Genomic DNA, 9071 nt, shown 5'->3' with positions numbered 1-9071 from the left:
ACGACTAAAGCTACAGAGCCATCAGTAGCGTCATCCCCACTCTACTGAGACTACCGAGTCGCAGCCTCTAGTCTTTATTTGTAGAACTCATGTGTAACACAAGTTATTATGTTACAGTTAACACAATATCATATTATGTGTACTCACACAATGGCCCTGAGACTACTGATCAGCAAATCTTGCTTAGTTCTCCTTCAGCGTATGGGTGTACTTGAACGCCTCCTCCAATGTCGCCTCGCGATTCAACGACTTCGACTACACATGTTGAATTGAAAAAATATGTTTAGGATGCCTAGTAATGATATGCAAGAGAATATAGCTAAGTTATTAACAAAATTAAAGTCACTACATACTAGCCTGACCTTAGTCTTCATGAAGGTTGCTGAGCTGCCGGTGTACTTGGATGACTTGGCCGATGCCCTTTTAGCTCTGTTAGTGAGACACTGATGCATGAATTCCTCATTGGTCTCCCAATGAACAAACAGAGCCTTCTTTATTTCAGGTCAAAGCCAGGACATCTGGTGGTCTCGTCCCTGACGAACATCATCCAGCATTTGCTGGAGCCGTCGACCCATTCCATGGTCGAATATTTTTCTGGCGGTAAGAACGTGCTCAGCGTCCCATATAAAGTTCAACTGCAATAAAGAAACTTCAAAATTAGTTAAGCAAGAAAGAGGATATAAACTAGCTAAAAAGGTTTGAAACTGAAAAAAGAAGTACTTACCGCCCATTTCTAAAACCATCGCTCCCTGGTCTCAGTAGGGATCTTCATATAGCAAGGCCATGGATGGTCGTACATCAGCTTGATGACATTGGTCGTCTCCTAAGTACACGCGTTGTTGTTCGGTGCAAACCTAACAACAACCCACAATTACCATAATCAAGTAAACAGGAAACATGAATCACTTTTCAGGAACTTTGAGCAATAACCATAAGCAGAAAACAGGAAACAATAACCAAGCAACCAAATAAACCTAAATCCACTAAACTATAATCACTTTTCAGGCACTTTTAGCCATAACCATAAACAGAAAATAGGAAAATATAACCATGCATTCAAACCTAAATCCACTAAACTAGAAGCAATTTTCAAGCACTTTCAATGATAACTATAAACAGGAAATACATGAGACTCAACGTGATACTTATCTCGTGCCGCCATCAGGCCAAATCTTCAATTGTAAGATAGGAGGTGGTGGAGGGGCATCAGCTGCCACACTTCCGTGGCTGGACTCCGGGGCCGAGACACACGTCGCTGGAGGCGGCGTCGCCGTGGATGCGGGTTGCTAAGTGGTAGGAGGTAGTGTTGTCATCATAGACGGAGGCACATAGTTGGGGTTAGGGACCATGATGAACGGCTGGTTCACTCAACCTGTGGCATCAACGGGTGATCAGAGTCGAGGGAGAGGATCCAGAAATTTCGGGTGTATTAGAAGAAACCCTCCCTCTACTCCGACCACGGCTACGGCCATGACCAGTAGCCTGATCTGCAGCACCTTTACCTGTCATCATGTCTGCAAATAGCATACCAATTAACAGAAATTTAGCACAATAAGTCAACAATAAATTATCGCAATAAAGTGCAAGTATGAGGAACAAGTTCAACACTAATGTACTTCCTATAATCAATAGCACAAGATTGATTTCAAGAATTGAAAATATTTTCTAATATAACACAAAAATCCGACGGTAAACCCGCCAGCAAAGGACGCGCCAAATTAATTTATTTTCCCTTTAAATATTACCGTCGGATTTACTATCGGAAAATAAAATCCGACGGTAATTACTTAACCTTATGAATTCGATGTCGTTATCGCAGGTAAATCCGACGGTAAATTCGCCGCTACTCTGTGATGCTAAATCCGACGGTACTCAGCGTTTTTCTTGTAGTGCCTTTTACAACAGTGAAACTTAGATTAGTATGATATATTACATTATTAATATATTTGGATATAAATTAATTTAAGTTAGTCTAATGGTTAGTTTACTAGTCTATTTAAGTAAGTATTGAGAGTTTGAATTGCGCCTTGTATAATGCAATAACTCATTGGTCCGTAGCGAATTAATCCTTGACCTACTGGGTTAAGAGATACCGTGAAAATATATATCTATATAGAATAGTAGCTATTAGTGAAACAAAAATACTTGTACAAACCATCAAAATACTTTTGCCCCAATGGTAAAAGATGAAAATCTTAGTGATACACTGAACCATTCATGAACATCACAACAAAAAATATTAAAACGTTTATAGTTCTCACGTAAATAAGTAGTTGTGATGTAACTACAAAATTAGAGTTTGATAAAATATAAAATAACGATATATAAACAAGAACTAGTCCCAATGAAAAAGTAGAATATATACACACACTAGTTGCTCAATAAGCACTATCGTGTCTGTTCAGCCACTTTTCTATTAGATTTAAAAAATTATATTTATGTTTTTATTTTTAAAATCATAAATCTAATATTAATAATTAAAAAATAAATTGTGAAAAATTCAAATATCTTAAGTTATTTAACATGTAGAATGTATAAAATAAATAAATTTAAATTAAAAAATAAGATTAAAAAAGAATTGCATTGTGTAATAAAATTAAGATAAAATTTACTAACATTATTTACAGATTAGTTAAATATAAATGTTATTAAAGTCATTAACTCATGAAACTGTCAAATCATGGCATTAAAAACATACATTAAAGGTAGTAAATACCTAATAACGGTTACATCGACAAGATGTAATAAAGGAAAAAAGAAAAGTCAGCAGGTAACATACTATTCACTCTATCACCTAAAACACCACTGGCTTAAGCATTGGAGTATTTTTCAGGTTACCCTCTCGGCCTGATTCTAACTTATTGTCTGATTAGGGTCTTCGAATCTCATTAATTAGCTCATCACAGCAAAAAGTACGAACATTTAGCGCTATCTGTGAGATCCTATACTGTTCATTCTATGGCTGACCACAAAATACAATCATTAATTAATATAAACACTCCCTTCAAGGAGCAATAAAGTCAAGATGATAGACATGAAACTGATGTTATCCCACCTACCAATCCAGAACATCATCAAGTTCTTCCAGGGTTTGAACATCGAGAGGTTCAAAACATTGGAATTTGCCATTTAGCGGCTTAGGTGAGGACTATGTCCATGCCATGCAAGAAATATGTCATCAAGTGCAATAGTTAGAGCGACAACTCGCATAGCAATCACAATCAAGGAAGTTCCATTTCCAAAGGCATAAGACAAGAGGACAGGAACGTAGTCGTGAAAGGAGGACCCTAGAGAGGGTTCGAGCTCGACGTCAGGAGGATGATATTCACCGTTCTCGCTCACCTCAAAAAGATAGGAGAGACTTGTCTCAACATGATGAGGAAATTGTGAACTGGAGAGGAGGGCAAGAATTGACTCCCGTTCAGCCCAATCTAAAAGGAGGCAGACTCCGCAAAGGAGCCCGATTCCATTTGCTCAAGAGCATGTGATTATGGGTCAAACTCTATTTTCTCCACATGTTCTCCAGGTTCGTTTACCTAAACATTTTGATAAACAAGCCGATCTCAAGTATAAGGGCAAGTCAGATCCTCAAGAGCACATTGATACTTTTGAGGCAAGGATGAATCTTGAAGGAGTAGGTGATGCAATTTGGTGTAAGGCTTTCCCAGTAACACTATCAGAACCAACTATAGCTTAGTTCAATACTTTGCCTTCCGGATCCATATCCTCTTTTGCTAACATCACGACAAAGTTCTTAACACATTTCACTACCAGAAGAAGTCAGGCCAAGCATAAGAAGTAGCTTTCACCCATTTTGTAAAGTAATCAATGGCCATTAAGATGAAACAGTGCCTATTTGAAGCTTTTGGTTCAATAGGGCTAATGATATCCATGTCCCACATAGAAAATGGCCATGGTGCAGTCAAAATATTTAGATGTCCAGGTGGTACATGAATTTTATAATCATAAATTTGGCATTTATGATATCGTTCACATGGTTGAAGCAATCCACTTCCATAGTAATCCAATAGTATCCGACGCTGAGTATTTTTCTTGTCATGACATGTTCATTTGCATGAGTTCGAAAAGTATCTTCATGCTCTTCTTTAGTAAGTTTTTCAATTTCTTTGGCATCTACATCTGAGTAGAACTGTATCATAATTTCTCTTGTAAAGTACATTTTCATTCAAGAAAAAACCCATGGCTAATCTCCTCAAGGTTCTTTTGTCATTTTCAGATGCACCTGGAGGGTATTTTTGTTCTTGAAGGTAACATTTGATGTTATAATACCATGGCTTTCTATCTAAGTCTGATTCCATCGTGTGGCAATATACAGGTTAATTATGGACTCTCACTTTTATGAGTGGTACATTTTTATTATCACTTATTTTGAACATTGAGGATAACAAGGCGAAAGCATCAGCCAAATAATGCTCTTCATGTGATACTTGATTAAAGACAATCTCATCAAAATCCTCAATTAATTCTTGAATATAAGCATGATATGGTACTAATTTGGTCTCACGAGTTTTTCATTCACCTTTTAATTGATAAATCACATGGGCAGAATCTCCATACACCTCTAGAATCTTAACATTAAAGTCTATAGTTGTTTGAATTCCCATGACACATGCTTCATATTCGGCGACATTGTTAGTATAATTAAAATACAACTTGGCTATGATAGGAACTAGCTTGTCCTCAAGGGGCTTCAATACTGCTCCAATTCCATGACCTAAGGCATTCTAAGCTCTATCGAAGAATAATGTCCACCTTTTTGTCTTAGTTGATTCTTTGTTTTCGCATAAGGACATTGTGTCTTCATTTCGGAACTCACACTACAAAAAGAGCGCTTTATTGCGGCAATTTTTTTTTAATTTATGGCAGTTTTTGACCCCTGTAAATATTGTTGCGGCGGTTTCAAAAACCCCTGCAGTTAGATGTCCTACAATTGGTTTGTGTCAATTTTTGAAAAACCGCTTGCGGCAGTTTTATGTCTGCTGTAAATTGTATCAGTTTTTATATTTGCGGTGTTTTAAAACTCCATAACTTTGAAAAGAAAAAATTTTAAACAATATTGTGAGATTTTGACACCCACATAAATTTACAAGCAAATATAAAAAAAATTAAATTATAATATTAAAAATTGTTAAAAGGTCATGTGATCACTCAAAAAGCCACATAAACGGCCAATGTATTTTTTTATTGCCTAATATTAAGTCAAAACTACACAAACATAAAAGTGTATGGGTTCACACATTTTACAAAATCCATATTGAACAATTGTTTACTGACAAAGTCTGGTGATCACAAACTATGTTGAAACCCTTTTTAGAAACCACTTAGAATGATAACAATCCATAATCAACATTCAGAAAACTATTGATTGCCACTGGCTACCAAAAATTATTTCTTTTTATAAAGCATTCAAGTTGCACATAGAAGTTACAATAACACTTGAAAATTATACAATCAATAAGATAGTTTGAGAATAAGGGCATCATGTACATCTAGCCCAAAGGTGGTAGATTGATGAGAAATGTGTGAGAAAATGTATATCCAAAATTACAAAGTTCCACCATTCAATTTCAAAGAATTTATACCCGAGAATTCTAAATGAAAAAATAAATAAGTTATTTAAGACTATAGTACTATATACTTCTTGGCATTACATGGATCTAACAAAAAAAATCACATTATTCAAAATGTGTGCAATAAGAACATACATATTTTAAGGTGGAGAGCAAAGCACGCAAGTTTCCTTCTTTTCCTGCAACCCATCACTTAATTTCAAAATCTAGCATTTCAGCAAGCCTCTAAAATGAATATAAGGATGAACTTTGATGATGATGATGATGATGATGATGATAATTGTAACATCCTACCATTCATATTCTTATACTCGAGTTATAAGTCAATGGTAATAAAGTAGTATGACTCAAGATGGAGTTGTAATACATATATATAATTAGAAGAAATTATTAAACGAAAAGCCTGAAAAGGAATTAAAGAAAATTGCAAGCGGAAACACACACGTATCGAAATATAACGGAAAGGTCTAAGTGTCCAGCCGCATCTTATAACGGAAGATCAACATTCCAACTGGGAGCAAGCAAGACAAAACTTAATGCCTTTAATACTCAATTTATACTATTTTCACATAATATACACAATATTCAATCACTAGGATTTCATAAAATTTAATGAACACATGGGAAAAGTATCTCTTATCTTTACTCACTGAAATTGGTGATAAAACTTAGCTCTCTCTCTCTCTCTCTCTGCTAAATGTGTTTAGAAGGGAAGGATGCTGAAATGGTTCAAGTCTAAGCCTTATAAGCCTTGGGTTTGGACCCAACATAGATCTAGTTCACTTGTTTTAACTCGTTGGCCAATTTCTAGGCCAAAACTTTTAAGATTAGCGTTTTAATTTATGTTCTAAATATTTTTATCCTTCCAAATTATAAATTTTAAATTTCCAAGTATTCTTCACTTATAATTTAATTTATTAACTATTAATTTATTAATTACTATTTAACTGAGTTTTACAATGATAATAATAAAGCCATCAGAACTAATTCAAACCTATATTATATCCAATAAGTCAACTCCAAATTTGAGATAGAAAATACGAAAAATATATTCAAAATTAATTATAGATAACATCTAACTACATTAGAATAATAAAACTTTAATAGAACACAATAAGTAAAATTAAAACATGCATATTAAAACTTGAACTCGTTATTCAACTTTTATGAGAACTATCATAAAACGGTATCAACACACACACTTCCAAAATTCTCAGTATGTCATTCTTCTATCTTTTTTTTTTTTGCATCAATCACACAAAACAAAACAACACAACAAAAATTCAAATAACTCAACTAAAATGAATAAAGCTATGACATACAAAACACACAAGGGGAAAAGGTTTGGTTCCATGGTTTGAGAAGAGAACGGAAAAAAAATAATTGTTTCTATTTTATTTTTATATATACCCCAATACAGACACTATCCTTGATATCAAACTCATATTCCAATTTAAAGAGAATAAAATTAGAAATTCAACACTTGCCTCTGTTTAGGGACTAAGAATAAAGCTCCACATGTTTAGAAGCACTTAATTTAAAATAAGGAATATATTCAATATTGTGTTTGTACACATATTTTCTGCACACAAAGGAAACTATCTAATTAAAGTCCCAACCTTTCACGTACAACTTGAGATTTTTATAATTGAAATTATGTTATAGCAGAGAGCTAATTATTGTTAAAGAAAACTAATCCAAAAACTAACAAAGAAAAAAGATTTCAGCAAAAAAGACAATTAGACCAGGTACAAATAGGTTATCTTAAGATGCAATCCAAAACAAAGTCTTGAGCGAAATTCCACAATGACAATTTATACGCTCTTGAAAAACAACGATCAATATCAAAGAATAAGCTACCTATAATGAGAAGTTATTGCACAATAACATTAGGCACCAATCATGCAGTTACACAAGATCAGGTAAAAGGAATCCTCACACACTATGCAAGTAAAGTAGTAATGCTAAATATAATACAACAGTATCAATGAAACCTAATGATAATATAAAATCCAACGGTGATAATCATGTAATAAGTTTTAAAGAAAGAAGTAAAATTACCTAGAAGTGATAATCCAATTTAAGTATCAACTAGAATTTGATCCAAATTGAAGCTTTTATAGGATAATAACTATAAAAGAATAAGGAATACATAGTGGAGCATTGCTAGAAGTCTTCAAAGTTGACCAAGTTGAATATTGTATATCAAACATTTTCACTGGCAAAACATATAATGTCAATATTAATAATAATACAAATACTTACTTTCTACTATGATAAAAAAGGCAACAATAATGAAAATAAAAGAAGTGAGTAGGACAATATTTACAAACCAGGGGAGAACATCACAATGAACATACCAAATTAAATAATGTATGTGACACTAGCATGCTTTTAGTTTATTAAAATAAAGAGAATAAAATAAAGGCTTAATTACTCTATTGGTCCCTATAATTTCACAAAATTTTTAATTAGGTCTTTATACTTTTTTTTTTCTTTTAATTGGATTCCTACACCAATTTTTTTTTTTCAATTAGGTCCCTCTTAGCAGTTTGGCTTAATTGTATAGAGACCCAACTAAAAAAATGATGCAGGGACCCAAATAAAAGGAAAAAAAAGTGTAGGGACCCAATTAAAAAAATAAATTGGTACAAGGACTTAATTAAAAGGAAAAAAAGTATAGAGACCTAATTAAAATTTTTTGAAACTATAGGAACCAACAGAATAATTAAACCTAAAATAAATTTATAAAAGATCCTTGTCAGGCAACAAGCCTAAGTCTAAAATACACTTCTAATAATCTATTTATATTTTGCATTATGAACAGATACGAAGTCAACCCCAAGAACAATTGTGCATCAAATCATGACCACTAAACTAATAATGCATAAGAACTAACCAATTTCCACACTTCAGAAATAGGTTCACTTGCAAGGATGACCTTAGAGATTTTGATCCATGGATACCAACAAGGCCAATATCAATTTGCTGTTATTGTGAGTCTAATACAACTTACATGTTCAAGCTAGTTACTCACAAAAGCTAGTTTCATAGTTGAGAAATGACTGTTATTTCCATATTTTATGACCTAATACAACCTGTAGAAACTAAGTTTAGCGAACACAAAATTAAATAACTGCACAACATCAGTGTAGCAATCATAACAGTATTTGGAGATAAAACTTTGACAAACTGATTTCCAACCAAAAGAACCACAAAATCACACACTTCTTAAATACCAAAAAGTAGCCAATAGTAACAAATAAAAAAGCCCAAGAGCACTTGACACATATATACCTTTGGAAGATGACTGAGGAACAGAGAAGGGAGAAGACAAGACGTGAACAGCGAAGTAGTCAGTGCGAATCCAAGCAATTGCGACGCGAACGGCCAGCAACGACAATAACAAAGAACTCGAAAATCCCAAGTGAAGTCAGAAGAATCGTCGAAGAAGAAAGAACAATTTGAGGACTAAGCAAT

General features: G+C 33.8%; 1 long non-coding RNA gene across 1 annotated transcript; it reads right to left on the bottom strand.

The window, feature by feature from the left end:
• On the bottom strand, positions 5607-9065 carry LOC110264320. Its single transcript, XR_002350266.1, has 2 exons — positions 8889-9065; positions 5607-7809 (listed from the first exon to the last, which is right to left on the bottom strand). It is a non-coding gene; the product is annotated as an uncharacterized LOC110264320 (long non-coding RNA).

Source organism: Arachis ipaensis, chromosome B07 (assembly GCF_000816755.2).
Source record: "Arachis ipaensis cultivar K30076 chromosome B07, Araip1.1, whole genome shotgun sequence".
Taxonomy (NCBI): Eukaryota; Viridiplantae; Streptophyta; class Magnoliopsida; order Fabales; family Fabaceae; genus Arachis; species Arachis ipaensis.
Note: the sequence above shows the minus strand (reverse complement) of the source record. Positions and strands in the feature narration are given on the sequence as shown.